Source organism: Apis florea, unplaced genomic scaffold (assembly GCF_048593485.1).
Source record: "Apis florea isolate Af1SG1 unplaced genomic scaffold, ASM4859348v1 contig_3493_pilon, whole genome shotgun sequence".
NCBI lineage: Eukaryota > Metazoa > Arthropoda > Insecta > Hymenoptera > Apidae > Apis > Apis florea.
In genome coordinates, this window is record NW_028256772.1 from 2,406,375 (window position 1) to 2,419,659 (window position 13,285).

General features: G+C 26.4%; 1 protein-coding gene and 3 long non-coding RNA genes across 5 annotated transcripts in view; 1 reads left to right on the forward strand and 3 right to left on the reverse strand.

Moving 5' to 3' along the window:
* The window catches only part of LOC100865826 (protein amalgam), a 52,400-nt gene that overhangs the window by 22,201 nt on the left and 16,914 nt on the right, over positions 1 to 13,285 (reverse strand). The gene's annotated exons all lie outside the window — the stretch shown is intronic.
* Positions 2,521 to 4,931, reverse strand: LOC147656923 (uncharacterized). Its single transcript, XR_015293541.1, has 4 exons — positions 4,566 to 4,931; positions 3,386 to 3,496; positions 2,733 to 2,895; positions 2,521 to 2,644 (listed from the first exon to the last, which is right to left on the reverse strand). It is a non-coding gene; the product is annotated as an uncharacterized LOC147656923 (long non-coding RNA).
* On the forward strand, positions 4,880 to 10,412 carry LOC105735426 (uncharacterized). Of its 2 annotated transcripts, none has more exons than XR_004224867.2 (5): positions 4,880 to 4,952; positions 6,981 to 7,509; positions 8,759 to 8,832; positions 8,916 to 9,028; positions 9,791 to 10,412. It is a non-coding gene; the product is annotated as an uncharacterized LOC105735426 (long non-coding RNA). The 2 variants fall into 2 exon arrangements; XR_015293543.1 differs by having other exon boundaries at positions 4,932 to 5,123.
* On the reverse strand, positions 8,011 to 8,900 carry LOC147656924 (uncharacterized). The gene is made up of 2 exons (XR_015293544.1): positions 8,777 to 8,900; positions 8,011 to 8,196 (listed from the first exon to the last, which is right to left on the reverse strand). It is a non-coding gene; the product is annotated as an uncharacterized LOC147656924 (long non-coding RNA).

Below are 13,285 nucleotides of genomic sequence, written 5' to 3' on the forward strand. Positions count from 1 at the left end.
TTTTTTATTTCTCTTTTTTAATTTTAGTTGAATATTGTTCTATAAATTGAGAATATATAAGATGATAATTGAAAGAAAAACTTGAAAATTGAAAGAAGAGAATTCGGTAAATAGTAATAAGTTTTAGGAGCATAGCAAATAGTGTAGTTTGTCAAAGCCGAGGATTTAAGTCTGATACAGAAAATCTCGACAGTGAAAAATGTTTAATAACCACACAGGATTGAGAAGCATTCACTCGTATTGTCGACAAAGCAACGAAAAAAAAACATCCGTATGTTTCTATCACGGTTTCATGAAACAAAAATGATCGTCGTTTGCCAAAGTAAAAAAGAAGTATTGGAGAGAGAAATTTGGCTGTTCTTTTGTACGCTACAATACAACCATCTATGTTGAGCAAAGTTGTCTAGTTTCGACTAGTTTACAATAACGACGAACATTGGTTTTCCATCAAATAGTAATGCTTTTTTTTAATAATAAATGTTATACTATGTACTATAAGTTAATCAATTCTCTTTCAATTAATGCTTTATTGGAAATTTCAAGAATCTTTAACTCTTTTATTATAGAAAAATTAACTAAAAATTAAATATTTTTCTTTTTATGTTTTTAGTTTTTCTTTCAAACTATATATCGAAATTTTATAATGCTAAAAATTTTATCATTCGATTAAAAGATTTTATTAGAAATATGTATTGATAATTATTATATACGAAAATTTGTTTACAAATTTGTTTTTACGCTTGTTTTATGCTTTCATCTGAGAAGCGAAAACGTTTCATAACCTCTTTTTTCTCTATATCTGAAATGTTGACTTACTAGGAGGATAATAAATGTATGTACATAGAAACTGTGAGACAACAAATTTGTAAATATTTGTATTCTTTAAGGCGAAATTTTATAAATAATGATTTTATAAATAATTCTAAATAGATATCCGTTCACATATTTAAAATACTGGATGTATAAACAAATCATAATATAGTGAAATCATAAATTAAACTATTAGAAAACAGCATCAATTCATATACGACATATTGCATTTATAACTATGCATTGTATTTTCTTTTTAATTTTCTGAAGTTTAAGATGTTCTGATTATAGATTTGTTAAATCATTAATTCTGACATGCAATATTTCTGCACTATCATTATCATTGGCGTGAACAAAATTTAACCTCACTTTTACATTTGCTTATGCAATTCGCGTTCGATTATTTTTTGTCATGACAATTTTTATTAAAAAATAGCTATAAATCCGATTAAGACATTATAAAAATATTTTCAACTTTTTATTGTGTTCCTTTTTAACTTATTTAATTCTCATTTTGTGTCCTTCGTTCAAAGATGAAATGGATTCTATTTAGTGAAACTATTCCGTACATTAATTGTTAGTCGACAAGATATCAGATATGCGAAAGTACTAATGTTCGAACCAGTCAAGAGCTCTCAGATTTCACAACTGAGAGAGAGTTCCGTCTATTGACAGTTACATTTCCTCGAAGCTGTTCCTTTAACATGTTCTACACTACATAGCAATTGTTTCTCACTCATGTCATGTTATCAATGTCCATTGAAATCAGTATTTCAAATCCTGCTTTGAATATATATCTTTGATGGAATTATATCTATATGGCAGATTTGATACAATGATGAAATTGATTGGATTACGTCGAATCAAGGATTTTTAATGTTGTATTTAGAAAATATTAAAAGACTTCTAATTATAATTTTTTCATTTAGAATAAAAATTTGGATAGTAAATAAAATTAAAATATGAATTGAATTTTGGAGAGGATGGTGGAGATAAGATTAATAAAATTGTAACTTCAATTATTTATTAGTTTGTAAGATATTTAATAAACAATTTTTGATCCTATATGTATATGAATTCTGTCTATATAAATGTTACAATTTAATATAATTTCGAGCAGTATTATAATATTTGAACTCATGCAGTAAAAATGGATTTCTTTCATAGTGAATTTCTATATGAATTTTCAAATATTGTCACATTATTACCAATTGTTACATTAAACAGAAATACATCATGTGACTAAGCTTCAAAAACAAGCGTAGTATCGTGTCATATCTTTGTTTCTAATAATAGTTTTGGATAATATGGACATCATGTATTATCTTTTATTGTAATTTCATTCTAACTTTAATCATCCAAGGATTATTTTATATTTTATTTTTTTATTCTGCAAGAATTTTGAAAGATTCGCAACTTCGGAAAGAAATATTGTATATCATAATAATCAATTTGAATTCATTTTAAAGAGTTAAAAACTCAATTTTCACATAAAATTGAATTTTTCTGTTATATTTTCTTCTAAAAGCAGTTCAAAAATTTAAAACATGTTTCAAATTTCATTTCGATTGAGAATATTCGAGCTATAACACTGGATTTTATCGTTCTTTTTTAAATTTGCTTTTAATTTATTTAGATCAATAAAATGTTCGACAAAATAAAAGGGACAATAATCCAGTGGAAAAATAAAATTGAATTGATAAAAAAAACTAGGTTTCTAAACTTTCATTTTATTAAATATTCAATTCTAATGAAAAAAATTTTTTTATATTAATTAGAACACAATTTTCAATGAATTGTTTTCCGAAACTTTCGGACAGCGTTCGGCATTGATCTGTTAAAAAAATAATTAGTTAAAAATTTCGAACAAAGTTACTTCAAATAATTATTTATTAAAATACTTGAATAACATTTATTTATACCTATTATAGTCTTTCCGCTTCACTCGATTGTTTAATTAATTACAGTTATTTGAAATTATTTGATATTTTGAATAATAAAATAATGGTTGAAAAATTAAATTATTGGAATAATTTTATCCTGAACTTCAATTATTAAATTTTGTCTATTTATATTCGAAATATCCTGTATTGAGTAATTATAATGATCTTTAAAAATAATACATGTATAGAATATATAAAATAGCTTAAATTAAGTCTCAATGATGATTTTTAAATAACCTATATCTGTTAATATAAAAACATGAACAGTGGCAAAGAAAAATTTAAAATTAAATTCAAAATGAAAAATCAAAATGATTAATTTAATAAAAATAAACCAGTATTAAATTGATACATATTTAGGCAAAAAAATAAATATAAATTTCTGTGAAAAATATTTAAATCTACCAAAAAAGGAAATAAATCAATATTTTTAATAGCAATGTAAATTAATTAACAAAAAGATAAATAAACAAATAGGAAAAAATGAACAAATAAACAAATTTCTAAGACTAATTTGATGCACTTTATAATTACCAATGTGTACAAAAGTTAAATAACGATCAAAAAGGAAGTGAAAAAAGAAGTGATAAAAAAAAGTGGTATAAGATAGAAATATATGTATGTAAATATACTCGGTAATGGAAGTATCAACAGAGTTGGTTCCATCTTGTTACACATTCCAGTGAATACTCAAGAAACTTGGTAGAACTAGCTTTTCACATCAGAAAACTCACACCTGCAATCTTTATTGAAACCTTCATAAAAGACGAGCTAGACGGATTTTGAAGCGATATAAATAACAGCTATATATGCTTTTCTTAACTATTTTACTAGCTATTGACAATTTCTTCAAAAGAAATAAGAAATAAAATAAGAATTGTTTCAAAATTAATTAATTAATGGAAAGTAAATAGATTTAATAGTATAAAAAATTTACATGGCTTGATGAGATACAAAATCTTTTTTTTATTGATTAAGATGAATTATTTAAAATAATTATTCAAAATAAAAAATTTAAAATTATAATTAAAAGATCTCAATAAAAGAATAAGAATAATAAAATAAAATAAAAAGAACATAAATAAAACTAATAATAATTAATAAATTACATTCGATTCTATGTTAGAATATTTCTTTTTTATTACGAAATTTATTATGCAAATTATTTGTAGACAAATTTTTAGCAATAAAAATACATCCTGTTGTTCTTCAACAATCAAATTAAAAATGAAAAACAATATATTGAAAAAAAAATAGTTAAAAAATTGCTCTTCATTTATCTAAAAATATTTTCTTTTCATCACTGAATTAATCAATCAAATTATTTATAGTAGAATAAAATGATAGTTAATTATTCAGAAAAATGTTTTTAGTTTTAAATGATTTTTAAATAATATAAAAACTAATATTTTAAAGAACTTTTTTCTATATATATAATTGCGTTCTTAGTTTTTAAATTACTTGAAAAAAAAAAAAAAACTGCATATATTCATTACATCGAAAAATTCATTATAAATATTTGTAATAACAAAATATAATTTTAAATTATACTTATATATTATATAAAAAAAATATATTATATAAAGATATAATAAATATAATTAATATATTTATTTTTATTTTATTTTTAATATATTTATTTTTTTAATTTCATATTGATTTCGAAACAATATAGAATTGAAAAAACTCGTATGGTATGTAATTTTATTCGCATATGTATATTATAAACAAATAGTACGAATATAAAAATGTAATATATATTTTATTCTATTCCTATTCGTATAAAAATCGTCAACGAAAAATCAAACTAACCTGATCCACGCCATTTTAGATCTTCACCTTTAAATTATTTTTAAAGCTGCCAAAACGTTATTACATTATTCTTCTCTACATGAATAACGTGTTCTCTTTTTCCAGAATGTATTTGTAATCCTTCGATTCAATCTATGAATGTTAAATAATTATATATTTCGTCCATTCTTTATTAATCTAGATAAAATTATCGATACGTTCTCAAAAACGCGAAAAGACACGTGCCACTACTGCCAAACGAACAATGACAAAGCCTCTTTCCCTATTTTCTAGTTTCTTTCCCCCTCTTTCTGATGCGCGCGACGCCAGCCGTTCATGACTATTCAGATTTTCACGCGCATTGTGTCTCGTTCGCTCGAGAGTCCCGAGTTTCCTCTTTTTTCGTTTGTAAGTTAATTGACCGACGGTTGCTCGTCGTCATTTTTTATACGTTGAACCAGAGAGTAATTAGAAAGGCGTGAAAAGGATCGAGGAAACAACTGTGAGAGAAAGGAGCAGAAGGATAGGACCGCACAAAAAAAGTGAAAGCACACAAAGCTATAGAAAGGAATGGAGACGGTTAGGGAAAAGTAGATGAAAAATTCATTTTTCTTGAATTCACTGTGTCGCTTTGTGCTTGTATCAAAATACTTGATTGTTCTGCGTGTTATCAAAGGATTTAGATTATTTACTTTAAATCAGGATAAAACGTTTTTGGAAATTCGTGTCTGCTCGAGATGTGGAGATATGGATAGTGTTTGAGAAGTGAGAAAATGTAAAGCAGAGGAGGAAATGAAATGCGGGTAGCATGAGTCGAGTGCGAAATAATCTAGCTGTGCAATATCTTTCCGTTAATTTTTATTCAAAAAATTTCTGAAGAAGCAATGATGCGCGAATTTGTATAATATTTATTTTGAGAGTTCAGAAATAGATTTAGATTCAGATTTAGATTCAGAATAAATTTCAGAATAGATAGTAAAAGGATGATTTGTGATGATTCTGAAGTGAAATTCATGTTTGAATTATCGATAATCCAATATAGAATATTTTTGAAAATTATTTTGAGCGAATACAGCTACAATTTTGTAATTTTTCAATACAATACTTTTCGTAGTGTTAATTGAATTCTACAATGTTTATATAATGAATGAGAAATTAATTTAAATCTTATAATTTATCGAATAAGATTTTTATTCGATATCGAATTCGAATTTAAAGCGATTTCTTCATCATTTTTTCAGTTTAATTGAGAAAAAAAAAAGATAAAAAAAATTTTGTCGAATGGAATGAACTAGGGAATACAAAGTCACGCATAAAAGAGCTTCGTAATTTTCATACTCACACGCTACGTGCGAACGCAGAGAACACCACAGAGAGTATCAAAACCGCCTATATTCGACCGATTTATTCTCACACTCTTCTCTAACATTCAAAGCCCGCTAGAAACTATCGAAAAAAGAAAAAATTGTACAAAAACGAGATTTCTCAAACAGAGATTTAGAGAGGCAATAAAAAAAAAATACACTAACATTAGTAAAACAATTTAAATGTATAAAATTTTCTTTTGGATCGTTATTCACAATCTACTATTTAAATTATAATTATTTTTAAAATTATCATTGCTGATTAATTATTTGTTATTGTTCGTTCTTTCAAAACGAATGTATAATATTAACAACAGTTTTGAGTTTTAAATCTTATATTTCGAAATTTTTTGAAAATTTTTTTATTTTTATTATATGAGCAGAGCTTATTATATATGAAAAAGATTTTAAAATAAAATAAGAAAAAATTAGGGAAAACATGGAGTAGAGAATGGATAAATAATAAAGAAAGTTATATAAAAATTGTAATAGTGGATAATTAAATATTGATTGTGCTTACAGGATTTTCAATTTTTTAATAGAAAAAAAAATTGTTTTATTTCTTTTTTTTTTTTTAGAAATTTATTTAAATACATGAAAAACTTTTTTAAAATTTTGTGAAACATTTTTGTAATATAATTTTTCAAATAAAAAAAAAAAAGAAAAAAGATAGAATTTTTCAGATTTTCATTATTTTAATTTTTAAATTAAAAATAAGAAAACTATGCATATTTTCAATAATTAACAATTTTTTCTTTTATTAATATCTGGTTTTTACTTTGCATTGAAACAGTCAAGATTTTACTTTAGAGAAAGATATCTTCTTGTAAAGAAAAAATCTTTTTCTTCTAAAATTCTTTCAAAAAAAAAAAATATTCAAAAAACTTAAAAAAAAAAAAAAAAAAAAAAAAAAACTCTAAAAAGCTAAATCAAACAAAGGAGAAAGCCAAATCTACACTTCAAATTGATAAAAGAATTTTTTTTCTCTTTTCTCGAAAATCTCAAACAGCGGTTTATGAAAAACCGCATTTTTTAGCTGCTAACAATTTTTCCCTTCTTTTCCTCAAAAAAGCTTTTTTCGAAAACTTCGTACTACACGGTCCTCAAGGTGAGAAAAGAAGAGAAACAAACGAGAAACACGGGCGCGTAGAGTGGGGGAGCAGGAGGGGAAAATGGAACAGAGGAGTGACAGTGTGTCTTCGGTTTAAATATTCAGGGAAAACGGGACGGTGAAACGCGACGGTGAGTAGATAAATCAAAAAGAGAGCACACAGGAAGTCGTAGTAAATAACGGGGCGACGAAGCGCGGAAAAGAAAAATGCGCCGCGTGGAATGGGGCCGTGGTCGTTGAAAGAAACAGACACACGTGAAAATATCAGGCCGTTGCTATTGTACACGGCGCATAATTAAGTTTCAAGGAAAAGTCTTAACCCTTTGCCTGGCGAGGGATCTGCTTCGTAATCGGCCAATTCGAAGTCGCGTGCTCGAGCTTTTTTAACAGAGATATACGTATTAAGTAAATGTATATGGTATATAGTCAATGTATATGCTAGAGAATTATCCGTACCAACTGGGGAGTGATCTCTTTCAAATTAAACGAGGTGAGTAATTTCATATGAAGCAATATATCATGTATTTCTTTAACGCTTGAACTCTCCGTCTTTCTTTGTCTCTCATTAATACATTTATCACAATTTTTTACATTCATCGATGTTAGATAAAAAAAAAAAAAAAAAAAAAGAAAAGTTCGAATTTCAATATTACTAGCACTAGATTAGCAACTATGTGCACATATAACGTACTTTGCTATATGGACGAAGATGTAGCTAACATTAATTCGCTAATTCACTCTACTGTGAATCAGGTGAAGACAAGAGAGGACTAACTAAGACGGAATATTCGAATACGATATTATTCGAATTTCAATTATCCAATGATTAATTATTCGAATACAAAATAAATATAATTAATATAATGATGATTAAGATAATAATGATTATATACTGAATATTCAATTATATTTAATTGTTAATAATTGTTATTATATTCATACATACGTTTAAACTAATATATTTTTATTTCTATACTAGTACGGAGATATGTATTCTTTTAATTCTTTTAATGTTGAAAAAATTGTTTAATTTCTATTTCGTAAATTCACAAATTTAGGTTCTTGTTAACCGATTATCCGATAATCCGCTTATTCGAAAGACTCGGTCTTCCAATTTGATTGGACAATTAGTTCGCATTTCGATTGTATCATGTTTTTCTTTTTCTCTTTAGACAATCTGTGAAAAATCACAATAAAGTATATATATTTATTTAATTGTATCTCTACTTTATTTACAATTGGATCTAGAAATTAGAAAATCATATACATTTATTCACTGATTAATTACTTGTCCACAGAGCATGTTGTAAAATGTGAAACTTTTAACATAATTTCCTCAACAAATTTCACTTCTGCTCTCGTTAAAACCAAAATGTTCATATAGCAACGTTTATTCCAATTTGCAGTAAATTATGCAATTATCCACTTTGAAAGAACGATAACTATAATGCTAAATATAGTATCATAAATTAATATATAATATATCTCAAATCGTAGATTAAAAAAATAAAACTTTATGCCAAAGAAAATAAAATCTTGTAAAACAAAATTAAGAATTAAAAAAAAAAGAATTTGAGAAAATTTTAATACAAGGTAACAGTGTTAATTTTTCATATTAATAAATAATTCTAAAAAATTATGAATAATATTCCTTAAATAATACTAATTTTTAATGATATTTGATATTTATGAAATTGAAATGTATATCACATTTTAATATAATTTTTCTCAATTTCTAGGTAATATAAGAACCCTACCTTGAATGTATTTGAGATAAAAATGTTGCCCTGTTTATTTCATCTGACATTACATAGTAAACAACAGCTTAAGTATAATATAATTAGAGTCTCATAAAACGTGACATCCACATGTAAATTTAATTTCTTACATTTTCAGGTAATGTTATATCTATATATAAAGTAATCTACGTAATAATATAGCGAGATCATAAAATCAGACAAGAGAATGGTCGGAAATCTGAAGAAAATTCGAAACCACAATCAGTCATGGTAATGTGAAATTGTTATCTTTTATATTCGTACTTACTTTTTCTATTGCCATGAATTTTTTCTTTCGTGTCTTTATATTACTTTCTTCCCATTACTTGATATCTTTCTTCGTGCCTTTTCATTCTTTTCCTTTTTCCAGAGCTGTGAAGTCGAAATTAGAATCGCAAAAATAACGACTCTATTCCTTTTTTTTTTTTGTTGGTACCATTTTTTACAGTTATATCTTCCCTTCTTTATATCTCTCCTTTATTTTTTTTTAATTTCTTTTATTACTTTTATATTTTATATTATCATTTATTAATCTTGTATTCTAAAATTCATTTCGATTAAATTATTAAAATTCATGAAATTTATTGATTAAAACAAATTCAAAAGCATATCATAACTTGATGATGAAAAGCTTGTGCCTCAAGTGTTACAATAATTAATACTTCAAAGATGAATTTGCAACAATCTGGATTATAATTTATAATACTTGAAACATAAGCTTTCGATCAACTTTTATTATAATAAACCCTTTATTTTTAATATATGTACACATAAAGTGTTTTTTCTTTATATACCAAAATTCCTTCCCTAATATCTGTCGTTCTTTTATTATTAAAATTCCCTCTCTCTTAAAAGGGAAGATAGTCCCTCGTTACTAAAATTCTCTCCAAAATTCCTTACAATGGAATTCGTTTCTGGAATACAAAAATTTGTCAAGATCTTAATCTGATAGATTACTTGATATCAATGATTTGGAATTAACATTCTTTACAGAGTTAGTCTAGCAAGAAGAAATCTTTGAAAGAAAATTTCAAAAAGTGTGAATAACAATCAAGTAATTGTCTAAAGTAACAGGAAGGAAGGGACTATTAATGATAGCTATTAGATGGATGTTCTCTCTCTGAAAAATACAACAATGAAAAAGATGGAAGGAACAGAAAAGAAAAGAGGAGGGGAGGAGCGCATAGAGAAGAAAAAGATTGAGCGAGCAAAAGAGAGAGTTAAAAATTTCGAGTGTATGTAGAACAGCTTCGGATACACAGATCGCTGGAAAATCGAAGACGCAGGGAATGGATTCAAATACCCGTGAAAAGTATCATTCATATGGGCCATCCATCTTTTCTCGAACCTCTCAGCTTAACCTAGAGAGATGCTTAACCTATCATAGTATGCAAGTAGTACTTGGTTGCAGCCAAGTGTTCCTTTGCTGCCTGGAATCCATCGTTTTTTAAATATGATTATATAAATATGTATACTAAAAGTTTTTATGGTATAGCGAGATCGTAAATTATTATAGCCAACGGTATCGATATTGTTAAAGTCGTGTGTATTTTTTAACTTTTTCGAATAGGAATATTTTTTAGAATAAAAAATTCCAAACAATGAAAAAGAAAAATTGACTAAATATTAATTTTAACTTATTTCATATGATAAGGATTATTTACACGATATTTACTGTTATCAATTTTGATTTAATGTTTTCAATATTTTAAAGCAATTTTTCTATCCATTCTGAATTATATCATACATTAAAATATAATAATAATTCAATTTAAATCTTTATGGAGATTTTTTCGAAATATATTTTACTATATGAGAAAACTTTTAAAAAATTTATATGAAAATTTAGATTCTACAAATTTTCTGTTTTATTTCATTAAAATCCCGATACGAATTATATAGTTTCATAAAGATAAATATCTATCTAAAAGAAGGAAATCAGAATACATTCTGATACGTAAGAAGTTACATTACTGATATTTCCAAAATTTGCGAAAATAATTTTGGAATTTCTAAAAAATATGAATTTCATAATCAAAGAATATATGCACAATATGTGTATCTATTAATTTTATCCTTGAATTTTCACTCTGATTTTTATACGAAACTGATCGATGAATAATAATCGCCACTTCGATCGCAATTAAAATCTTTATATCCTACAAAAAAAATTCGTTTCATTATTATTATTTGTTAGCACTAAATTTTAGCATCATTTATTTTTCTTTTTTTTTTTAATTTATATCAAATCAAATAGTTATAACCTCGATACTAAATTCGAAGGCGTGGATAATTGCGGATTCGTCGTTACGTAACTTCGTTTCCCGTTGCATCTGCAAACAGCGCTCTCTGACGACTGCTAATAATGTTGTTTATATTTAAAGGCATGCAATTGGCTGTTTACCTTCGTTAAAAGGGACGAGATATCATTTCACTTAATCCAAAAAAAAAAAATTTTGGTGACATTCCATGTTTCTTCGTGTAAAAAATAACCATTCTGACTTTAATACATCCACGGCGTGAAACGTTTTTTAATTATCAGCAACGTGAGGGAAACGATTGCCGCGGGATAGGTAAATTTGCGCACGCACTACTATTGCCTTTTCGGCTCGGTTGGTAAACAAAGGCACAAATTAAAAAGTGACTAGCAGCGTGAAATACAGAGGTATAAAGAAATTTTTTATTCGTCCGTCGAGATTTTTTTCTCAAATATTAATTGAATCTTCGATTACTGTTTGCTTCTATCTCGAGTAAAAAGTGAAAGACCAAAAAAAAAAAGAAAAAGATTAGTATTTTCATCGATAAGAATATGTGATCGATCTTGAAAATTGAATTGTAATGACGAGCATTATTATAGTGAGCATTTTTATTTTAACATTGTTTAACAACTGTGAAATCATGTGTAACAAGCATTTCGACAAATGGGAAACTTTAAAATGTGCGATAGATTGAATTGCATAAAATAAAAATAAAATTATAACATTTTACAAGACACGTATTATTCCAAAAATAATTCTCCTCAATTTCAATTATAAATTGATCAAAAATGTGAAGAAATTTTTTAACGTTAATAGAAATATTGTTAGGTCTTTCTGATAAATATAAAGTAATACAACTTGGTCATAGATCAGCCATTGTTAAACAATGTCCATCTATATTGTCCTGTGCCAATATCCCATGTACTCCTATTAATATACGTGATACTATAATCTATAATATCAAGAATCACGATGCACCATGTCTCTCTGAGGCAATTTACTATTGCAATCCATTACGGAGATCTATGATATTTTATCATAGAAATGATATGCTGATTTATGCAAATCTTGTTCAATGATAATATATTGCGATTAATCGACAATTTATTACTATTTTTGGGAAAATAGTTATTCTCCATATATCATGTAATAAATAATTGATTATTAATAATCTTAATAATTATAACTACTTTTAAAAATTTGTATAAAAATCTAAAATAATTTTATAATTTATCCTTAAAATAATCTTTTTTTAATGATTTTAATGATCGAGTACAAAAAAAAAAAAACAAAAAATCTATTTGTAACAACTGTTTGAGAAGATTAATTATAAAAGAAGATTGTTTATAAAATTATTGGTTTAATTTAACATGAAAAAGAAAAGACTATAACCAAAAATAAATGTATCTTTTCTCTACCTAATTGAAATTTTCAATTCATCCTTTCATAAAAATTTAATGAATCGCAAGAATCCTTCTCGATACTTCACGCTACATATGATCCTGTTTTAAACTTCAAATCATTTGAAACCAATATCCCCAAAACTTTAAACTACTCGCTAATTTCAACCACCATCATTCCCTGAACCTTCATCATGCCCGAACATTCCACGCTTAACCACCATCCCATTCCACGCAGAAATTCAATCAACTCAGCCAAATTCCCTTACCGTATCATCTCCCTAGAAAAATATCACCATTCATCAACAAGCAGTTTTTCTATCCCTCTGGCACGCGACATAATTCACCGATAAACCAACCTATCATCGTTCATCCTGCGCCACTTCATTTTACGCGGTCCGTATCGTGGCTTACCGAGTCTCTTTCTGCTCTAAAAGCAGTTAACACGTTTAACTTGGATAATGTCGTGATAACCGAAACCGGATGAACGGTCGATATATGACTGATATCTTAATCTCTTAATGCTACGTACATGTAATATGCAGGGCGAGCACCCTATAACTTGATGACTTTAAATGCAGGCCATATCTGGTCAGACCACATAATATTATGTACAGAGTTAATATACAGGATAGAACACGAGATAAATAGGAAATATATCGAAATTATTAAGATGATAAAATTTTTGATCATAGAATTGTAAAAAAAGATTTCCAACCAGTGTACGTTTATATTAGATAGAGAATTGAAATAGAAAATAAAGTTATTTCTCTTCGTCTTATTCCATTCAACATCAATAATTTGAAAAATAAATTCGAATAGATATTTTT